The sequence below is a fragment of the Loxodonta africana genome, chromosome 11, assembly GCF_030014295.1.
Source record: "Loxodonta africana isolate mLoxAfr1 chromosome 11, mLoxAfr1.hap2, whole genome shotgun sequence".
Classification (NCBI taxonomy): Eukaryota; Metazoa; Chordata; class Mammalia; order Proboscidea; family Elephantidae; genus Loxodonta; species Loxodonta africana.
Genome location: NC_087352.1, coordinates 19,716,528 through 19,736,771, shown reverse-complemented (window position 1 = coordinate 19,736,771; position 20,244 = coordinate 19,716,528). Strand labels below are relative to the sequence as shown.

The 20,244-nt window shown below is 43.0% G+C and overlaps 1 pseudogene; it reads right to left on the bottom strand.

Moving 5' to 3' along the window:
* Positions 1-15,678: 15,678 nt before the first annotated feature.
* LOC100669459 (N-formyl peptide receptor 2-like) lies at positions 15,679-18,556 on the bottom strand (annotated as a pseudogene).
* Positions 18,557-20,244: the final 1,688 nt, after the last annotated feature.

Genomic DNA, 20,244 nt, shown 5'->3' with positions numbered 1-20,244 from the left:
TCTTGGACTGTTAACCCAGAACTAAAACCATTCCCAAAGCCAACTCTTCCGACCAAGATTAGACTGGTCTGTAAAACATAATACTCATGAAGAGTGTGCTTCTTAGTTCAAGTAGATACAGGCAGAATGAAGATTCAGAAAGGGACAGGAGCTGGTTGAATGGACAGGGGAAACCAGGGGTGGAAAGGGAGAGGTGTGCTGTCACATTATAGGGATTGTAACTGGTTGCATAACAATAAGTGTATAATTTTTTGTATGAGAAACTAACTTAAGCTGTAAATTTTCACCTAAAGCACAATTAAAAAAAAAAAAAAAAACATGTCCCTGTTAATCTAAGCCATCAGCCCTGATCTTTTCCCAAAACTCCAACCTCGTGTAATCAGTCAACTTCTTGGCATCTCCATGGGCATGAGCAATAGGCACATCAAACTTAATATTATGAAAACAATCTCTGGTTCTCCCATTCCCCCAAACCTCACATTCTCTCAGTTCCCCCCCGCCCCGCCCCAGGAAACAGAGCTACCATCCCCTGAATTGTTCAAGCTCCAATATAAAATTTATCATTAGTTTTTCTCTCACCCCATATGCACAATCCAAGTCCTGCTGATTGTGTCTGTAAAGCAAATCCTACAGCCACCACAAGAATCATCTCCAGTACTGCCATCCTAGCCCAGGCCCTCACCATCTCTTCCCTGGATGACTGCACTAGCTTGCCAAATAGCTCATTTCTATGGACAGAAACCACCATGGACAAAAGCCAAAATGACTTTTAAAGCTTAAATCAATGGGGCTTCTGTTTCCAACAAAGGTGGAATAACAGGGGCTAGATTTGCCCTCCCACTTTAAACAAAGACTGGGGAAAATATAAAGCATGGTTTTCAGATACTGGACAACAGATAGTACAGGACAAGGATCCCTGAGAAGGAGGAAATGATGAGGCGAGCCCTATGATTGCCCTGCTTACTGACTTGAGAGAGTTTCTAGGACACAGTGCAGAGAGGTCATGGATTTAAATGTTAAACTCAGGTGGATCCCGATCAAATCCTTGAAATGAGGAGATAGAACTGGGAGTTTGCGGAGGCCAAGAGGGTAGAGTTTGCAGGGCAGAGTACCAGAGAGAAGAGAACCACACGGACCCAATACTGTTAAGGCATAAGCCTCCCAAAACTGATCTATAGATTCAATGTGATTTAAAAAAAAAAAAAAAAACTACACACACACGAGGACACTTTGTAGATATTGATAAGCTGATTCTAAAATTTATATGGAAAGGCAAATGAACAACTTTGAAAAGGAGCAAGTTTGGAGGACTTACACTACCCGATTTCAAGACTTAGTATAAAGCTACAGTAATCAAGATAGCGTGCTACTGCAAAAGGATTGACACATAGACCAATGGAAAAAAAATAGAGTCCAGAAATAGACCTACACACAATTTAATTTTGGCAAAGGTAAAAAGTTAATTCAGTGAAGAAATGGTAGTCTTTCCAACAAATGATACTGAAAAAATTGGACATGTATAGGCAAAAAAAAAAAAAAAAAAAAAAAACCTCATACAAAATTTAATTCAAAATGGATCATGGATTTAAATGTTAAATGTAAAATTACAAAACTTTTAGAATATAGAAAATATTCAGAACCTAGGGCTAGGCAAAGAGTTTTTTTTTTTTTTAATTTTTATTGTGCTTTAAAGTGAGAGTTCACAAATCAAGTCGGACTGTCATACAAAAATTTATAAACACCTTAGGCAAAGAGTTCTTAAATATGATACCAAAAGCACAATCCATAAAAGAAAAAAAATAGATAAGTTGAACATCTTCAAAATTAAAACTTCTACTTTGTGAAAGACATTGTTAAGCTACAGAACTTAATTAAACGAGAAACTACAGATTAGATCATGACAGTGACATAACCCTGCTCAGCACCGTCCAATGGCTTTCCGACTTCTAATGAATCTGGATAAGACTTCATTTACATCCACTCTCCTTACTGAAGGACGGCAGACAAATATGGAGGCTGTTGCAATAAATCAAGAAAGAGATGCTGAAGGCACTAGGGACAGTGATTGTGGAAATGGAGAGAAAGGGGTGATTTTGGGGTTGACAGAAGACAGTGATGAAGATGATTAAGAAAGTTAAATTAGTTTCATGGACTAGAATGGAGAGTTCTTGAAGGCTACTTTTTCTTAGGGGCTTAGGGAAGAATTCTCTGAGGAAATGACATCTAAGCTGAGATCAGAACGACAAGGAAGAGCTGGTCATTTGAAATTCAGGGGAAAGAATGTTCCAGATAGGGAAGTAATTAGTAGAAAGATTCTGAGGCAAGAATGAGCTTGGTGTGTTTAATAAATAGCAATATTATTTGTGTAGCTAAATTGTAATGAGTGAGAGGGAAAGTGATCAGAAGATCAGAGGAATAGGCAAGAGCTAGGTAATATAAGACTTCGGAAGCCAGAGATAGGATTTTAAAATTTTTATTATTAGTGTCATGGAAAGCCATTGGAGGATATTAATCAAGGGAGGGCCATTATCTTATTTTATATATATATATATATAATGTTAGCTACTTTGTGAAGAATGGATTGCTACAGAGCATGAGTCAAAGCAGAAATAACAATTAGGAGACTCTTGGAGTTGTCCAGGTGGTGGTGGTGGTTTGGACTAATGTGGTAGTAGCAGAGATGGAAAAAAAAAAGGCACAAATTTGGCTCATGTTTATGAGATCGATTCGATGAGATTTGGTGAGGAATTAGTAAATGTGGTACAGTGAATTACTTAATATGGCCCTTCTAGCCATAGTCTTCATGACTCACACAAAATTATTGGGTGGGACTATGCAAATAAGGTGTTTTGGGCCCACGAAGGGCCCAAATAATGCAAAGATATATGGAAACCTAACAAGGGGATTGGTCAGTTTTGTCACCCTCATAGGCTTAAAATGAACCATCCCAGAGGCAGGAAGAGGGGACCTCTGTACCACCAAGAAAGAAGAGCCAGGAGTGCAGCACGTCCTTTGGACCCAGGGTCCTTGCATTGAGAATGCCCTGCAACCCGGAGAAGGAGAGAGCTGTAATACTGGAGATGGCACGAGATGGCAAGCAGTGGTGGCAGAGAAATGGCAGTAGTAGAACCAGGAGACCAGTGCAAGACACTGCATTGGCCTTCCCTGCCCATGGAGTGAGGTAGCTACAGTGAGTGTGCAAATCCACGGAGCAAGAGAGCTGAGTGCCTTCGGGCAGGAGGGTTGCTGGCAGAGTGGGGTGCCTCTGGGCACTTACTGGTGAAGCTAAAGAGCTTTGTAACACTTGCCTGAGCAGAGCAGAGGCCAGGCCAAGAGGCTGAGGGCATAGCTGAGAAAAAGCTGTCCTGATTGAAGAGCTGCATGCTGCGTCATTCCTGCTCCTGAATTGTAACCTGTTACTTCCCTAATAAACCTCATAACTGTGAGTATGGTCCGTGAGTTTTGTATGGTCATTGCAACAAATTATCGAGCCCAGCAGAGAAGTAGAGAGTGCCATGGGAGAGCCGACTGGTGTCAGAATTGATAAAAAGATTGGAGGATGGAGGTATGTTTTACCTCCACCTAATGAGAATCAGAGATGAGCTGATGATCTTGGTTCTCTCTCCTCCCCTTTGTGAAGTTAGATGATACCACCCTAACACCACACCATTTTTACAGTAAAGTAATAAGAAATAACTTACATTTGGAATTTAAGAAGTTGGATAGATGATGGTGACCTTTTCTAAATTTGGAAGAGATGTGGAAGACTGGGAAAGCAGCTGTTTGGGGGAATAAAATTGATAGTTCTGTTTTAGCCACACCAAATTTGAGATATAACTTAGATTTCCAAGTGGAGAAACAGATTCTTGGGTGGTGGCTAACCATGCCAGAAAGACCCACCACATGATATCAGCTCAACCTTCAAGGAGGGAAGAGGGACTGGAGATTGAGGTCATCCACATGGGCAATGATTCAATCAACCATGCCTGTGTAAGGAAACCCTAATAAAAACTCTGAACACTGAAGTGCAGGTGAGCTTCCCAGTTGGTGAAAGACATCAATGCTCAGTGGGTGAATGCATCCCTTGGCACATGGAAGCTCTGTGTTGGAGACCCTTTCAGACCTCACCCTATGCATCTCTTCATTTATATCATTTTGCTATAGTAAAGCTGTAATCATAAATATAGCACTTTCCTGAGTTCTGTGAATCATGCTAGTGAATTATTGAACCCAAGTAGGTAAATAGAGACTCCTGAATTTGTAGCCAGCAGGTCAGAAATGAGGGTGTCATAGGAACTCCTGAGCTTGTGGCTGGCGTATGAAGTCTTAGGCAGACTTGGCAATCTGGAGGACTGTGTCCTTTAACTTTTGAGCTCTGGCCTAGCTCCAGGTCGTTAGGGTCACAAGAAAATGAACTGCATTTACAGTTAGTGTCACAAAGGACAATTAGGGAAGACACACATACAGACACTTTAGATAATAAGTGTTTACTGTTGTTTTGAGCCACTAAGTTTTATGGAGTAATTTGCTATGCAGCAATAGATAAGTTCTAATACAGGGACCATCTGATAGAATATTCAATCACGTGTGAACTTGAAATTAGGTAAGATATGAATTACAAGGGATTTTGTCAACCAGGAAATCTTCCAGCTATACTTGAATATCACAATATCTCTATCATTAGCTAGCTAATTCCTTTGACTATATCTCCCAAAATTTACACCTAGATTGCCACTTCAGCTGGAAGAGAACAGACTGGTATGTTCCTCAAGAGTAACCATTTGGCAGCTCCCAACCAACCAACCCAAAGCCAGTGCCGATGAGTCAATTCTGACTCATAGCGACCCTATAGGACAGAGTAGAACTTTCCCATAGAGTTTCCAAGGAGCGCTTGGCAGACTCGAACTGATGACCCTTTGGTTAGCAGCCGTAGCACTTAACCACTACGCCACCAGGGTACTTCCCTATAAATAAGGCTAGGAAATTAGTGTCAGGACTTGCGAGATCAAGTTTAAACAGCATGGTTTATGGAGAAAATATTGGCTCTCTTTTTATCTCTGCTATTCCTCTTTGGCAACCTGAATATCTCTTATGTGCTTTATGTACCCATTCACAAAGCTGGTCCAAATTTAGGTGTATTGGTTTACTGGTTGGTAGCTCTTTGTGGTGGGAATAGGTGGTGGAGAATAGGAAGGGCTAGGAGTAGGAAAAGGTGGGGGAGGCTTCTTTCTGATTTGTCAGTGATTTTGTTAACTGTCTACAAGAACCTCTTCTTTCAGGAGAACAGAACACTGACAGTTTCCACTGGTCCACATCTGCCACTTCAAGACAGGATTAGCTCCCACAGTGCTCTGTACCAGATGTTGGGTATAACAGCCTTTCTGACAAGGTTTATTTTGCCAACTGAACTTCTGCGCACATCGTTTTCCCAATGACTGCCTCACCAGTGCCATACTCAAAAGACCAGTTCTTAGATGTGAACTATAAAGATATATCTGTGTTTCCGAGGTCCAGTATAAGCTCTTACTCTGTTCTCTAGTGGAGGAAAATATTTACTCAACTGCTAATAATCAGGGGTATCTGGTTGCACATCACAATTACCAGGGAAATTTGTGAATAAATGCAGATTCCTTAGTTTTGACCAGACTTTATGAATCAGATGCTCTGAAGCTCCATATTTTAAAAAATACCTCTCTATGTGATTCTGTTGGAGCCAGGTTGTAGATCAACATTTGCAAGGTTACCTAGATGGTATTTGGAATTGGGAGAGGTATAAAATGGGAATGTGAGGGAAAAAACATGGCTGAGCAATAGGAAAGTTAGGAAACATTTACACAGATTTTCTTCTAGCAGCAGTGGTAAATCTTATGGTGGGGTGAGATACAAAAAAGATCTCCAGGCTGTCCAGTCTCTGGAATGTACATTCTGGAATGAAGGGGACTTCCTGGATTGAAAAAAAAAAAAAGTTCCTGGTTCAGATCCTGTTATGGATTGAATTGTGTCCCCAAAAAGTGTGTGTCAACTTGGCTAGGCCATGATTCCCAGTATTGTGTGATAGTCCACAATTTTGTTATCTGATGTGATTATCCTATGTGTTGTAAATCCTACCTCTATGATGTTAATGAGGTGGGATAGGCGGTAGTTACGTTAATGAGGCAGGACTCAATCTACAGGATTAGATTGTATTTTAAGTCAATCTCTTTTGAGATATAAAAGAGAGAATGAGCAAAGAGACAGGGGGACCTCATGCCACCAAGAAAGTAGTACCAAAAGCAAAGTGCATCCTTTGGACTCGGGGTTCCTGTGCTGAGAAGCTCCTAGTCCAGGGGAAGATTGATGACAAGGGCCGTCCTCCAGAGCCAACAGAGAGAGAAAGTCTTCCACTGGAGCTAATGCCCGAAATTGGACTTCTAGCCTACTAGACTGTGAGAGAATAAACTTCTGTTTGTTGAAGCCATCCATTGTAGTATTTCTGTTATAGCAGCACTAGATAACTAAGTCAGATGCACTTAGAAATTCACTCTGGGGAGCGCACAGGGAAATAATCAAGACTTCTAAGATTTCTCTCCAAATTAGCCCACAGAGCTGAGAGGTGAGGCAAGACTCCTGGTTTCCTTGATTTGTGTTGTGGCGGCCACAAGGTGGAGCTCAATTTCTAACGAATTAGAAATCTCTAAGGAGTCACAAAAAACCCTCTTCTCACCAGGAGAAGCTGGTAAGCTACCCTAAAGGCTGTAATTCTAGACCTTGGTGAAACCCCCCCGTCAGCAGAGCCCACTTGGGAACAAAACCTCTGTCCCCAGATGCGCAGTGCCCTGCGGGACAGAGCAGGACCTTCAGGGTCATTGACTGTTAGCTGGCAGGGGCCCTGCGATAGTGGCCAACTTTCTCACATTGCCCAGGGGGAAACAAACCTAGGCTCTTGTTTTGACCTTTAAAATCTGGCCCAGAGAAATTCTGCTTCCTCACTCTCAACCACACCCCCAAGTCTCAATTCACTCTCCCGTGACAAGAGGGTTTGTCCAGATGGCACAACAGACATGGCAGTTCCTAAATACGCATCCCTTGCTCCCTAGCACACAGTGGTAACCGGCTCCTTGAAGCCAGTGTGCCCTGGCTGGGACCAAAGACCTGCCTAAAGTAACAGACAGATGTGCTTGACTGCCCTGGAGAGCCCCCAACTCCTGCTTGCCGCCCCTCCCTCAATTCCCTTCTTGCTGGTGAGGTGACCAGGAGTCAGCATTTGAGACCAACAGAATGAGGCCAAAGCCAGTCATGCCAACGTCGTTGACTGCTGCTGCCTTTTGACCCCTCAGCTCTCCCTATCCTAACATGTTCAATTTTAGAGAATTGCAGCATCTGTATGAATGGGTTGCCCTAGTTCAAGCAGCCTAAATCCAGAAACTATAAACTTTCCTCGTATGAAGGGAAAGGTATTTGAGCTTGATTGACTTAATTTTTTAAAAAACCTTTAAGATGTAGAATATAACAAACGTACAGGGGAAAGGAAACCCTGGTGGCGTAGTGGTTAAGAGCTACAGCTGCTAACCAAAAAGTTAGCAGTTGGATTCACCAGGCGCTCCTTGGAAACACTATGGGGCAGTTCTACTCTGTCCTGTAGGGTAGCTATGAGTCGGAATTCACTTGACAGCAACAGATTTTTTTTTTTTTTTTACGGGGGAAAAATGAACAACAAATAAGCATGAAGATTAATAAATTTTTGTAAAACAAACACTCATGTACCCACACCCAAGTAAAAATATATACCACTACCAACATTCCAGAAGCCGCTGGCCACAACATACCTGTTTCTGATCCTGGTTCCTCTTTCCCCCAGCTGTAACCACTATTTTGACTATTATAGTAATCAATTCCTTGCTTTCCTTTATAGTTTTACCACATAGTTATGCATCCACAAATATGGTTTATTTTGTCGACTTAAGAAAATTTATATATAAATGGAATCATACCGTATGTACTTTGTTATGTATTTTAAATTCTTTACATAATATCTAAGATTCATTCATTTATAGTTTTTTCATTTTCATTGTAAATAGTAATTTACCGTATGAATACACCACAATTTATTCATTCTACTGTTGATATATATTTCAGTTGTTCACAGTTTTTGTGCAATAATTGTGCAATGAACATTCATGAACATGTATACTGCTGAACATGAATACATATTATTGAGGGTATGTACCTACATGTGAAGGAGCCCTGGTGGTACAATGGTTAAGCACTGAGCTGTTAACCAAAAGGTGGTGGTCCCAACCTACCAGTCTCTCCTTGGGAGAAAGATGTGGCAGTCTGCTTCTGTACAGATTTTCAGCCTTGGAAACCCTATGGGACAGTTCTACTCTGTCCTGTAGGGCTGCTATGTGTTAGAATTAACTTGACAACAGTGGGTTTTTGGACCTACATGTGAAACTGCTGGGTTATAGAAGAGTCTTTTTGAAGTGCCTTTATGGGAATTTCAAGCATACACAAAAGTGAAGAAAATAGTGTAATGAACCACCAAAATCCAAAACCAAACCCGTTGCGGTTGAGTCAATTCCAATTCATAGCAACCCTATAGTGCCACCAGCGTCACTAATTATAAACACATTGCTAATCTTATTTCATCTATACTGTATAACCTCAGGGGACCATGGATGTATACGTGGTTGGACCTCACCCTAACAGATGTTACGTGGTGCATGACTATATTCTCCTTTTTTTCTCCACCCTGGAATGTTTTAAAGCAAATTTCAGATATTTGCATAGTCCCACTCAATCTTTGTGTGTGAGTCATAAAGACCGTGGCTAGAACAGCCATATTAAGTAATTCATTGCACCACAGGCCACCCCCTGCCTGTTCTAGCCATTGACCCTTTCACACTGGAAGGATTAACTTCCTCCTCCCAATCATTTTACCAGTCCAAAACAGTCATTAACAATCAGTCCTTCAGTAGAGCTAAGCAGCCTTAAGGGTGAGGTTACTCAGGTACCAGCCATTCAGGTCTGCTGCAGGCGTCCATTTGATTTGTTCAGGTTCTCGAATAGTTCATCTCGTCTTCATGCTTTCTGGCCTCTGATAAAAATTTCTGAGAGATTAGTTCCTTGCTCTGAGTCTGTCTCGAGGTATCAGCAGAATGTTAGATTTCCCCTGCTGCATAACCCATTTATTCATCCCTTTACCTTCAGCTATTATTTCTTCATTCTTCCATTTGTCATTTATTTTTATCCAAACTTTTTCACCTTGGGAAGGGACATCAAGTTCAGCTGCTGTGTAGTCCAGATTGCTGGTAACAAGGCTGGTCTAGCAAGTGCTTCCCCCTCCGTCTAAGACAGGCAACAGAGGGGCCCCCAAATCTGCAATTCGCATAAACAAATTACAGTAACAAAGTACAGGAAATGGGCCAGGGTGCAGAAACAAAACCTTTCCCCAGAACAGTGGGGCAGGGTATCAGGAAACAGCCCACAAACTTCTTTAAAGTTATCTTTCAGATGCAGCCGGATGAAACCAGCCCCAGGGGCATGCGCAGAACATCCACCTGTGACTGCTGTGTGACCTTCCACCAGGGACAGTGAGGGGCTGCAGCCACAGCTGGGGAATCCAACTCGGGGAGTGAGAGACTACGCAGGTGTGACACCCCGTAATAAGTCCTGCTATGATTTTTTTTATGAATCCCAGAGGCCTCTGGGACAGGAGCCATCCTAAAGGCATCTTAGAAAGCTGCTGCATTTGCATCATAGTTAACATACCTCCGCCCAGACGGGCCACCTCCTGGAAAACCCCTCCTATACCTATGAATAAACATAAATCTTTTTCTGCCCAGAAGCCTTTAAGAACCCATGCAAATCCTTTGTTCTGTGAGACGGGGGTAAGCATTGCCTAGGCCCTCCTTGTCTCCGCTTGCAAGCCTCTTTAATAAAGCTTTGCTTGTGTGGAAAATTCTCTGTGCCTTACCTGCTCATTCTTGACCAGTGAGAGGCAAGAGCCTTATTCAATTCCAGAAACAAGTCCACTGCTGTTCATGTTGGGTAGCATTACATAGGTACTACACTAATGTGCTATCTTGCCCGCTAGGCAATACGGCAGCATTCACCGTCAACCTCAATTTTGCCAGATGAGGGAAAGGTACAATCCATTCCATCAGGCCCTTGGGAATTCTGGTATACATGCTCAGGGGTACAGTTACAGTCTCTTGCTTAAGGATCACCCCTGCTTCCAGCACCTGAAGCTGCTCCCTGGTCCTGGGACTGCAGCATCTGGCAGGACAAAAGCAATTTTAGGTGATGTGGAGAAGAACTATACAGTGGCACCAGCATCCTCCCCAGCACCCTCTTCCCTGGATCCCCCAGAGAAGTCCAGGAATCTGTCCAGTGGTGATTCTCCCTTTGTCCCCCTCATGTTGAGTATGAGCAAATACTCATGAAGGCATGTAAGCCAGCCCTTCATTCCTTTGTCTCCCCCTGTTTCAGATAACAAATGTTTCATTTGCCCATTCAAATTCTCTGTCAAACCATTACTCTGAGGGTGGTATACAGCATGGTAGGTCCATTTAATGTGATGTTACTTGGCCCATGCTGCACCCTGTGGGCTGTAAAATGTGTTCCTTGGTCTAATGAAATACAACTCGGTGGCCCAAATTGGTACAGTATCTTTCGTTCCAATCCCTTAATGGTGTTTTTGGCAGTTGCATCTGTCATGGGATATGCAAAACCCACTCCAGAGTAAGTATTTATTCCTGTGAGGACCCATTTGTAGCCAACTGGTGCCACTGGTGTCTTTTGTCCAATATGATCAACTTGCCATCTATGTGCAGGACCTTCCCCCCAGAGAATATGCCCTATAGCCATCTGCAATCACTGTCTTTCTTGCTGGCAGACAGAGCAGTCCTTACTGCCATCTTGTGCCTCAGAAGGTGTAAGGGGGATGTGTATAGATTCAGCCCATCTCTGCATTGCTGCAGCACCCCCATATCTGCTCATTTCATGGACTCGATTGAGCACCTCAAGTGAGCATACCAACAGGTCCATTTGCTGATTTCAGTCACCTTCCAATTCAGGAAAAGGATTTTTTCTGATGGGCATCGACATGTCCTACCCTAATGTGCCCTCTAAATTCCCAGAGTGCTTTCCATAAGTCTGTGCCCCACATGTGTGTCCATTTAATAGTACAATTTTCCACTGCCTATTTGCCTGACCGTATAGCCAGGCCATTGGCTAAATTGACTACTGCCCATGAATTGGTAAAAATCCAAACATATGGGCTCTCACCATTGCACAATTCTTCCATTATGGCTAGGAAGACAGCACGCAGTTCAGCCCATTGAGCTGACCTGTGCTTATCTTCTTCAATCAGAGCCTTTCCATCTACTGGTCATAAGGCAGGAGGTTTCCACATGACACATTGTTCATGTACCCTGGAACTGCCATTCATGAACCAGGCAGCCTTCTGCTGGTCAGCAGAAAGTAGTTCGTAGGGCACTGTCCATGTAGCAATGGGCTCTGGAACCTTCTCAGGTGGTTCCAGGGCAGGACCTATGGGAAGAGAGGCTACCTGCTCTTTCCCATATACCGTGGGTGCCTCCATGCATTTCCTCAGTAGCTCTTGTTCTTGTATGAACAATTTCCATTTTATTATGGAACTATTTTGGGAATTGCCTTCCTCATTAGAATGTTTCTCTTACATCACCCAAGTATTCAGGTCTCATGATAATTTTATGTCCTTCCGTCAGTGAGGCAATCTTAATGCCCAGTAGCAGGAGAGTAATTGGCTTTCAAATAGAGTGTATCGTGCTGCACCATCTGGAAAATGTCTACTCCAGAATTCCAGTGGTTGCCATAGGGTGGCATTCTCAGGTTTTTGCCATAAGCTCCAGTCTGCATAAGTATATGTGGCAGATACCTCCAAAATCGTGTCTGAATGTGGATCATAAGGGCTTAAAGGCAGGAAGAGTTAGATCTTTCTATAATTCAGACATAGCCTGTTGCTGTGGCCCCCATTTGAATGCAGTTTTCTTCTGAGTGGTTTTATGGGTGGGGATGGCAATATTCCCAGATGTGGAATATGCGTTCTTCAAAATCCAAATAAACCAACCAAATATTGGGCCTCTGGCTTAGTCTTGGGACTAAGTAGTAACAGCAACTTATTGTTAGTTGCCTGTGGAATGTCATGGGGGGGTGGTCCTACCCCAACTATTGCCAAGAATTTCACCATTTGAGCAGGGCCCTGGATTTTTGTTAGAGTCATCAACCAGCCTCTGTTGGTCATGTGGGCCACCACTGTATTCAAATTAGTCCTAGCCTGTTCTTTGGTGTTTTGTATTAACATAATATCATCAGTATAATGTATCATTACACTTGAGATTTGCACCAAGTCCAAGTCTCTTCTAATCAAGCTATGAAAGTAAGCTGGGGAAATCAGATAACCCTGTGGCAAAGTAGTGAAAGTAAGTTGGAATCCTTCCCACATGAAAGCAAACTGTGGCTGGCTTTTTTTCTGATATTAGGATGGAGAAAAAGGCATTTGCAAGATCAATTACTGAGTACCAGTCTTCTTTAGCCTGCTGTATTTTCTCCACCATTGAGGCTGCGTCTGGAACAGCTAAAGCCACAGGTGGCACTAGTTTATTTAGGCCTCTATAGTCTCCTGTCAGCCTCCATGAGCCATCTGCCTTTTTCATGGGCCATCTAAACAAAAAAACCAAATCAGTTCCTATCGAGTCAATTCTGACTCATGGTGACTCTATAGGACAGAGTAGAACTGCCTCATAGGGTTTTCAGGGTCTGACTCATGGTGACCCTATAGGACAGAGTAGAACTGCCTCATAGGGTTTTCAGGGAGCAACTGGTGGATTCAAACCACTGACCATTTGGTTAGCAGCCAAGCTCTTAACCACTACACCACCAGGACTCCTCACGGGCCATACAGGGCTGTTATGCAGAGAATTTGTTGGCATCAACACTCTGGCTTTAGCATGTCTTTAATCAAAATAGTGATCTCTTTTTGTCCACTGGGTATCCTATACTGTTTCAAATTAACAACCTGAGTGGGTTCGGGCAATTCTGATGGTTCACATTTAGCAAGACCAATCAATACCACCCTAAGGGCAGACTTGCATGCCTTCAGTTTTAAGTATCAGGTAGAAGGAGTGTCTTAGTTATCTAGTGCTGCTATAACAGAAATACCACAAGTGGATGGCTTTAACAAAGAGAAATTTATTTCTTCACAGTAAAGTAGGCTAAAAGTCCAAATGCATGGTGTCAGCTCCAGGGGAAGACTTTCTCTCTCTGTTGGCCTTCTCATCAATCTTCCCCTAGACTAGGAGCTTCTCCATGCAGGGACCCAGGGTCCAAAGAATGTGCTCTGCTCCTGGCACTGCTTTCTTGGTGGTATGAGGTCCCTTCCCCCCACCCCCACTTGCTTCTCTCTTTTATATCTCAAGAGATTGACTCAAGACACAATCCAATCTTTAGATTGAGTCCTGTCTCACGAACACAACTGCCACCCCTCCTCCCTCATTAAAGTCACAGAGGCAGGATTTACAACATATAGGAAAGTCACACAATACTGGGAATCAAGGCCCAGACAAATTGATACACACCTTTTTTGGGGGACATAATTCAATCCATGACAGGGAATGTCCCCCAATAGACATAATATCCATACCAATAATACATTCAGGTAAGAGAGATGCAACCACTTCATACAACACCTATTTAAATCTTCCAATTCTCATCCAAACTTTGACCTTAGTCCCATCAACTGCCCCATCCCCATATCCCCCCAGTCTAACCTTAGGCCCCTTAAAGATTTTATTAACAGATTTTGAGATTACAGTGCATTGGGCTCAGCCCCCAAAATGTCTCTTTCCTACCCTGGGCATCTCTCAAGCTGTTTTTTTAAAAAAAAAAAGGTAAAATGCCTCATAAAGGAACTCATTTCACCATAGTATTACTGGATTAAGGTTCTTGCCTCTCACTGGTCAAGGATGAGCAGGTAAGGCACATAGAGTTTTCCACACGAGCAAAGCTTTATTGAAATAGGCCTGCAAGCAGAGGCGAGGAGGGCCTAAGCAATGCATACCCGCCTTCTCACAGAACAAAAGATGGGCCTGGGTTTTTAAAAGTTCTTGGGCAGGAAAAGGTTCATGTTTATTCACAGGCACAGGCAGGGATGTGTTAGCTATAGTGTGCACGCAGCAGGTTTCTAAGATGGCTCCTGTCCCAGAGGCCTCTGGGATTGTAGCAGGACTTATTATGGGGTGTCATGCCCCCGTGCAGTTTCTTGCTCCCCGAGTTCAATTCCCCTCAGTGCCCCTGGTGGAAAGTCATACAGCTGTCACAGGTGGATGTTCTTCTCATGTCCCTGGGGCTGGTTTTCTCCAGCTGCTTCTGAAAGACAATTTTAGAGAAGTTTGTAGGCTATTTTCTGATACCAGGCCCCATTGTTCTGGGGAATGGCTTTGTTTCTGCACCTTGGCCCATTTCCTGTTACTTTGTTTGCAGATTTGGGGGCCCCTCTCTTCCCTGTCTTATCAGGAATCAATCAGATCTCAAAGTGGTTTGTGTGTGTGTGTGTGTGTGTAAGACTGTTCCATGAACTTAAAAGAATCCTCAGTTTACAAAGACACCCAATGTACAATGGTGGAATGGTGTCACAGATTGAATTGTGTCCTCCAAAAATATGTGTATCAATTTGGCTAGGCCATGATTTCCAGTGTTGTGTGATTGTCCCCAATTTTGTCATCTGATGTGATTTTCCTGTGGGTTGTAAATCCTATCTCTGTGATGTTGATGAGATGGGATTAGCTGAATGGGTACTATTGTGGGTTGATTTATTTCAAAACAAGGTCAGCAGGCAGTTTGTTGCTATGTTTAAGCCCACTGTTGCAGTCACTGTGTCAATCCATCCTGTTGAGGGTATTCCTCTCTTTCACTGACCCTCCACTTCTCCAAGCATGATGTCCTCCTCCAGATACTGGTCCTTCCTGATAACCTGTTCAAAGTACGTGAGACAAAGTTTTGACATTCTGTCTTCTAAGGAGCATTCTGGCTGTACTTGTTTCAAGACAGATTGTTCTTCTGGCAGTCCATGGTATATTCAATACTTTTTGCCAACACCGTAATTCAAAGGCATTAATTCTTCTTTGGTCTTCCTTATTTATTGTCCAGTGTTTGCCTGCATATGAGGCAATTGAAAATACCATGGCTTGGGTCAGGTACACCTTAGTCCTCAAACAGAAAATGTATATATGTAGTTGTTCTATTCTATATATGCATTCTATATTCTGTTCTCTTTCTATAAAATATTTATAGTTCTATCTATCCATCTGTCCGTCCATCCGTCCGTCTATCCATCCATCTATCTATCATCTATATTTACCTCTGTACCCATACAACACATCACAATGAAGTGTAGTTTATTCTAGGAATGCAAGGGTAATTTAACATTAAAAAATTAATCAATGTAATCTATGATGATGTAACTTAAAGAATAAATATAATATCATTATCTTAATATATGCAGAAAAAGCATCTGGTAAAATTAAACAGCCATGATTTAAAAAAAAAAAAAAAACCTAAAAACGAAGAAATCTAGCAAACTAGGAAGAGAAGCAAAATTTTGTAATCTGATAAAAGATAGCCATAAAAAACCTACAGCAAACATCTTAATGGGTGAAATAATCCCGTTAAAACCCGTTGCCGTCGAGTCGATTCCGACTCATAGCGACCCTACAGGACAGGGCAGAACTGCCCCATACAGTTTCCAAGGAATGCCTGGTGGATTCGAACCACTAACCTTTTGGTTAGCAGAAATAATAGTTCCCCTTAATAGATTATCTTGTATAAGCCTTACAAATTCCCTGTCACTTTTCCTCTTCTTTTCCCTCGTACTCTTTTCTTACCTTCTCACCTCCGTTTACTCCAGAGCACAGCCCGAGGTCCAAAAACGAAAGAAGATATCAGTAGTAGCCTTACATCTATTTCTTCTGCCCAAATCAATGAGTAACTCCAAGATAAGACTGTGGGCTAGTATGACTCAAGGTGAAATGAAGCTAATTTATTCTGCAAATTGTCCTGCAGCCCCCTCCTCACATTGCCTGTAACTCAGCATCTGAAGGAGGTGAAATAGAATTGGCAGTTGTGTCATCAGTCTGGCCTGAGGTCCCACTCAGGGCCCTCTCAAGCCTGGCGGGTAGGTAGTACATCAGTCTCTTTTGGAAATTCTGGCCCACGAAGAAATAGAGAATAGGGTTGAGGCAACTGTTCAAGGCGGCCAGGGATTTCACTAGATTAAATAGGATTAAAAGGATCAAATATTTACCATTCATCATCTCTCTGACCCACACTACAGTTAGCAGGGCTACCAGGTGAAAAGAGAACCAGCAGAGAAAAAAAGTAAACTGTGACAGCAGTGAGGACTCATAAAGGGTGACTGGCTTTAATCAGGCCTTTTTCCGAACATTGGCAGCAATGACCCCATAGCAGATAGTGATGATGGACACCGGGATACTAAAGCCAATGACGAACCAAATGATTGTGCAGGCTATTGACACAGGAATCATCACCTTCATGCCCTCTTCAATGATGTCACTGCAGTAGAATAAACAATATATTTTCTCTTCCTCATCTTTTACTGTAGTTATGAAGATGGTGACTGGCAACGTAAGGACTAGGGCCAGAATCCAGAGTCCAATGATCACCCTCTTGGCCAGACCTATAGTGCGGTGATTCTGGGCCCAGACTGGATGCTGGACACAAATACAGCAGTCCAGAGCTATGAGAGTGATCAGAAAGATACTTCCATACAGGTTCATGTCCACCACAATGTAAATTAACTTGCATAGGAACCAACCAAAAAACCACTGTTCTTTGGCCATGGAGACAATGAGAAATGGGAGGGTGGCAATGAAAGATAAGTCAGCTAAGGCCAGGTTCACATAACAGATGAAGGTGACTCTGCGTGTCATCCGGAAGTCAGCCACTCAGATCACAAGCCCATTTCCCAGGATGCCGAGGACAAAGGTGATTCCATGTACCATCAATGAGAATATATGCAGAATGGGGTATAACTTATGATGTATATCTTCAGATCTATCCAGAATGATAGACACATTGGTTTCCATCTTGGCCATATGTGAAACGTTTCAACAGTGATCATCTCTCAGCTGTGGAACCATCTTCCAGCATCCCTATTCATAGCACACATCAACTTCCACTATACCTCCTATTCCAACCAGAATACCCACTTTACTGAGCCTTGTGGTTGTTCATACTATAAAACTGGAAATCTTTTGGATATTCCTTTGGGAAAGGATGGTTTTCTAAACCAAGAAGAGACAAGGCTTCTGTCCACCAGCAGAAATACTGAGCCAAGGATGTATAGACAGGAGAAAATTAAAGGGAGGCAACTTCAGTAGAGTGAGGAAAGCATGGGACTTTAAATTAGGCAGATGTAGGTTCACATCTGCTTCCTCTTCTACCTTTCTTTACTAGTCACTGTCACTGAGGTCTTCTATAGAACATTGGTTAATATACTGTAGGTGTGGTGCAATGGATTGCTTTTATATGATCTTTTTCACCATGGTCTTGTAATTCCCATTCAAGTGATTAGGTGCAACTATGCAAATAAAGTAATTGTGGCGCACCAAGGTGCTGGCCAGTTTTGTCATCCCACTAGGCTTAAAATGAGCCATCCCAGAGGCAGGAAGAGAGGATCTCATCATCACCAAGGAAGAAGAGCCAGGAGTGGAGTGTGTCCTTTGGACCCGGGATTCCTGCACTGAGAAACTCCTGGAACCAGGAGACTGAGAAAGAGAGCTGTAACACCAAAGATGGTGAGAAGCAGCAGCAGAGAAACAGCGGCAGTGGAATCAGGAGACCAGCAGAAGATGGCCCGGCCCACAGAGCAAGAAAGCTGAACACGTTTGGGCAGGAGGTTTGCTGATGGAGCCTCTGGGCATGTGGTGGAGCTAAGTTGGCCGACCCACAGAGCTAGAGCTGAGCACCTTTGGGGTGAGGCTTACAGGTCGAGTGGGGTGACTCTAGGCATTTACTGACAGAGCTAAAAGAGCTTTGTAACACTTGCCAGAGCAGGGCAGAGGCTGAGAGGCCAGAGAGAGATGTGCCTGTGGCACAGCTGAGAAGAGGCTGCCCTGATGGAAGAACTGTATCCTGAGTATTCCTGAACCTGAATTGTAAACCTGTTACTTCCCTAGTAAACCCCATAGCTGAGTATGGTCTGTGAGTTCTGTGTGGCCATTGCAATTAATTATCAAACTCAGCAGAGAAGAAGAAAGTGCCATGGGAGGAAAGGTTGGTGTCAGAATTGGTAAAGACGGCAGAGAGAGGAGGCATGTCCAACCCCTGCCTCATAGGAATCAGCCTTGGGCTGTTGATCGTGATCCTCCTTCCCCCTTGTGGAGTTAGAGGAGGTCAGATGCTGTCCCCATGCCATTTTCACATCAGAGTTTCTCAGTTTGGTACTAATGACGTTTGGAATAATTCTTTGTTGTGGGGGCTGTTTAGCAGCAACCCTGGTCTCTATCCACTAAATGTAAATAGAACCCCTCCCTACTCATCAAACACAAAAAATTCTGTAGACATTGCCAAATGTCCCTTGGGGGGGGGGGGCGCAAAATCATCCTCAGCTGAGAATCACTGTTACAGTGTGCAGTGCTGAGCTGTGAAGTTAGATGAATCTGCGTTCTAATCCCACATTGGACACCTACCCGCTATATGGTCCTAATCAGTGATATCTCTTCAAGCCTCAAATTCCTTCTCTGCAGAATGGAGACAATTTTGTGGTGAAGACTGATTTCAGGTAAGGATAAAATGCAAACAGATATGGAAAGATTCTAGGATGGACTCAATGAACCTTCAGTAAATGGGGGCTCTTGGTCTTCACCAGGCTCATGCTGTGTCTTAAGGCACAAGCATGGGCCATGCACTGTAATTGTAGGAGCTCAAGGTCATGTCAAGAACAGTGCTCATAGCAATAACCAAAAACAAAAAAACAAAACAATTGCCTGTCAAATTGATTCTTACTCATAGTAACCCTATAGGGCAGAGTCAAGGCTGTAATCTTTATGGAAGCAGATTGCCACATCTTTCTGCTGCAGAGCAGCTGATGGGTTCAAACTGCTGATCTTTCAGTTAGCAGCCGAGTGCTTAACCACTGCACCACCAGTGCTCCTCTATCTACTATTTATGAAGAATTTCTAAGTGCCAAGAGCTTCTCTTTCAACCCTCATAACAACCTATCTCATGGATTTTGAAGATAGACTGTTTTAATATGTGCAAAGCATTGAGCACACTCTAAGACATTGCAAATATTGCATAGTGTTAATTATAGTTAACGTAACCATTGTGCAGATGAAGAACTTGAGACATAGAGTGGTTTCATTCGTTGTGTAAAGTCCCCAATTTGAAAGAGGTAGAGCCAGAATTTGAGCTCAGCCAGACGGATTCCACCAGAATTTATGCCCTTAACCCTCCCTCACCTCATGCTATCTCAACAGCCTCAGATTCTCTTTCCCCACCCTCTGAAGACCCTACCAGACTCTCAGAAGACATGATGTGCTCAATAATCTCTAAATTATTGGTTTTTTAAATGTTGATACAACAAGGAAGGGTGATTCTACAGTGATGGAGAGAGTTCAGGCCAACAAGGCAAAGATGTAAAATTATGGGCCCACCATAGTTGGAGGATGGGGCAAGAGCCTGATTATAATGGTCGGTATGTGGTGAGCCCCTAATATGTGGCAATCACTGTGCATTTTACCATCTTGAACTATAACAGCTTTGCTTTTGGATGAGTTCACCATCATATAAGAGGAAACCCTGGCTCTGAGAGGGGAAGCGACTTGGCCAGTGACACAATTATTAAGGGGTGAAATTGGATTTGTGACCACAGACTTAAAATAGAAACTGGCCACTTCTTTGTTAGCTTACTCTACTTCTCTAGCATATTTATTTTCTCATGCTGGAAAATAATTATTTCAGCCCTTCTGCTTTCTCCTCAAACCTCCTAACCTCCTCTCCCAGCCACACTTTCAGTTGATGCTGTTGCCTCATATTTTAATGAGAAAATGGTAACAATCAGAAGAGAACTTTTTAGACTTCCTTCCCTCAAACACTCCAATCTACTTGCACCTGTTAGTGTGAATAGAATTCTCGTTCCTTCCGAAGGCTACCCCACCCCTACATTTGCTCTGGATTCCTCTCTGTCTCATCTTGCATCATCCT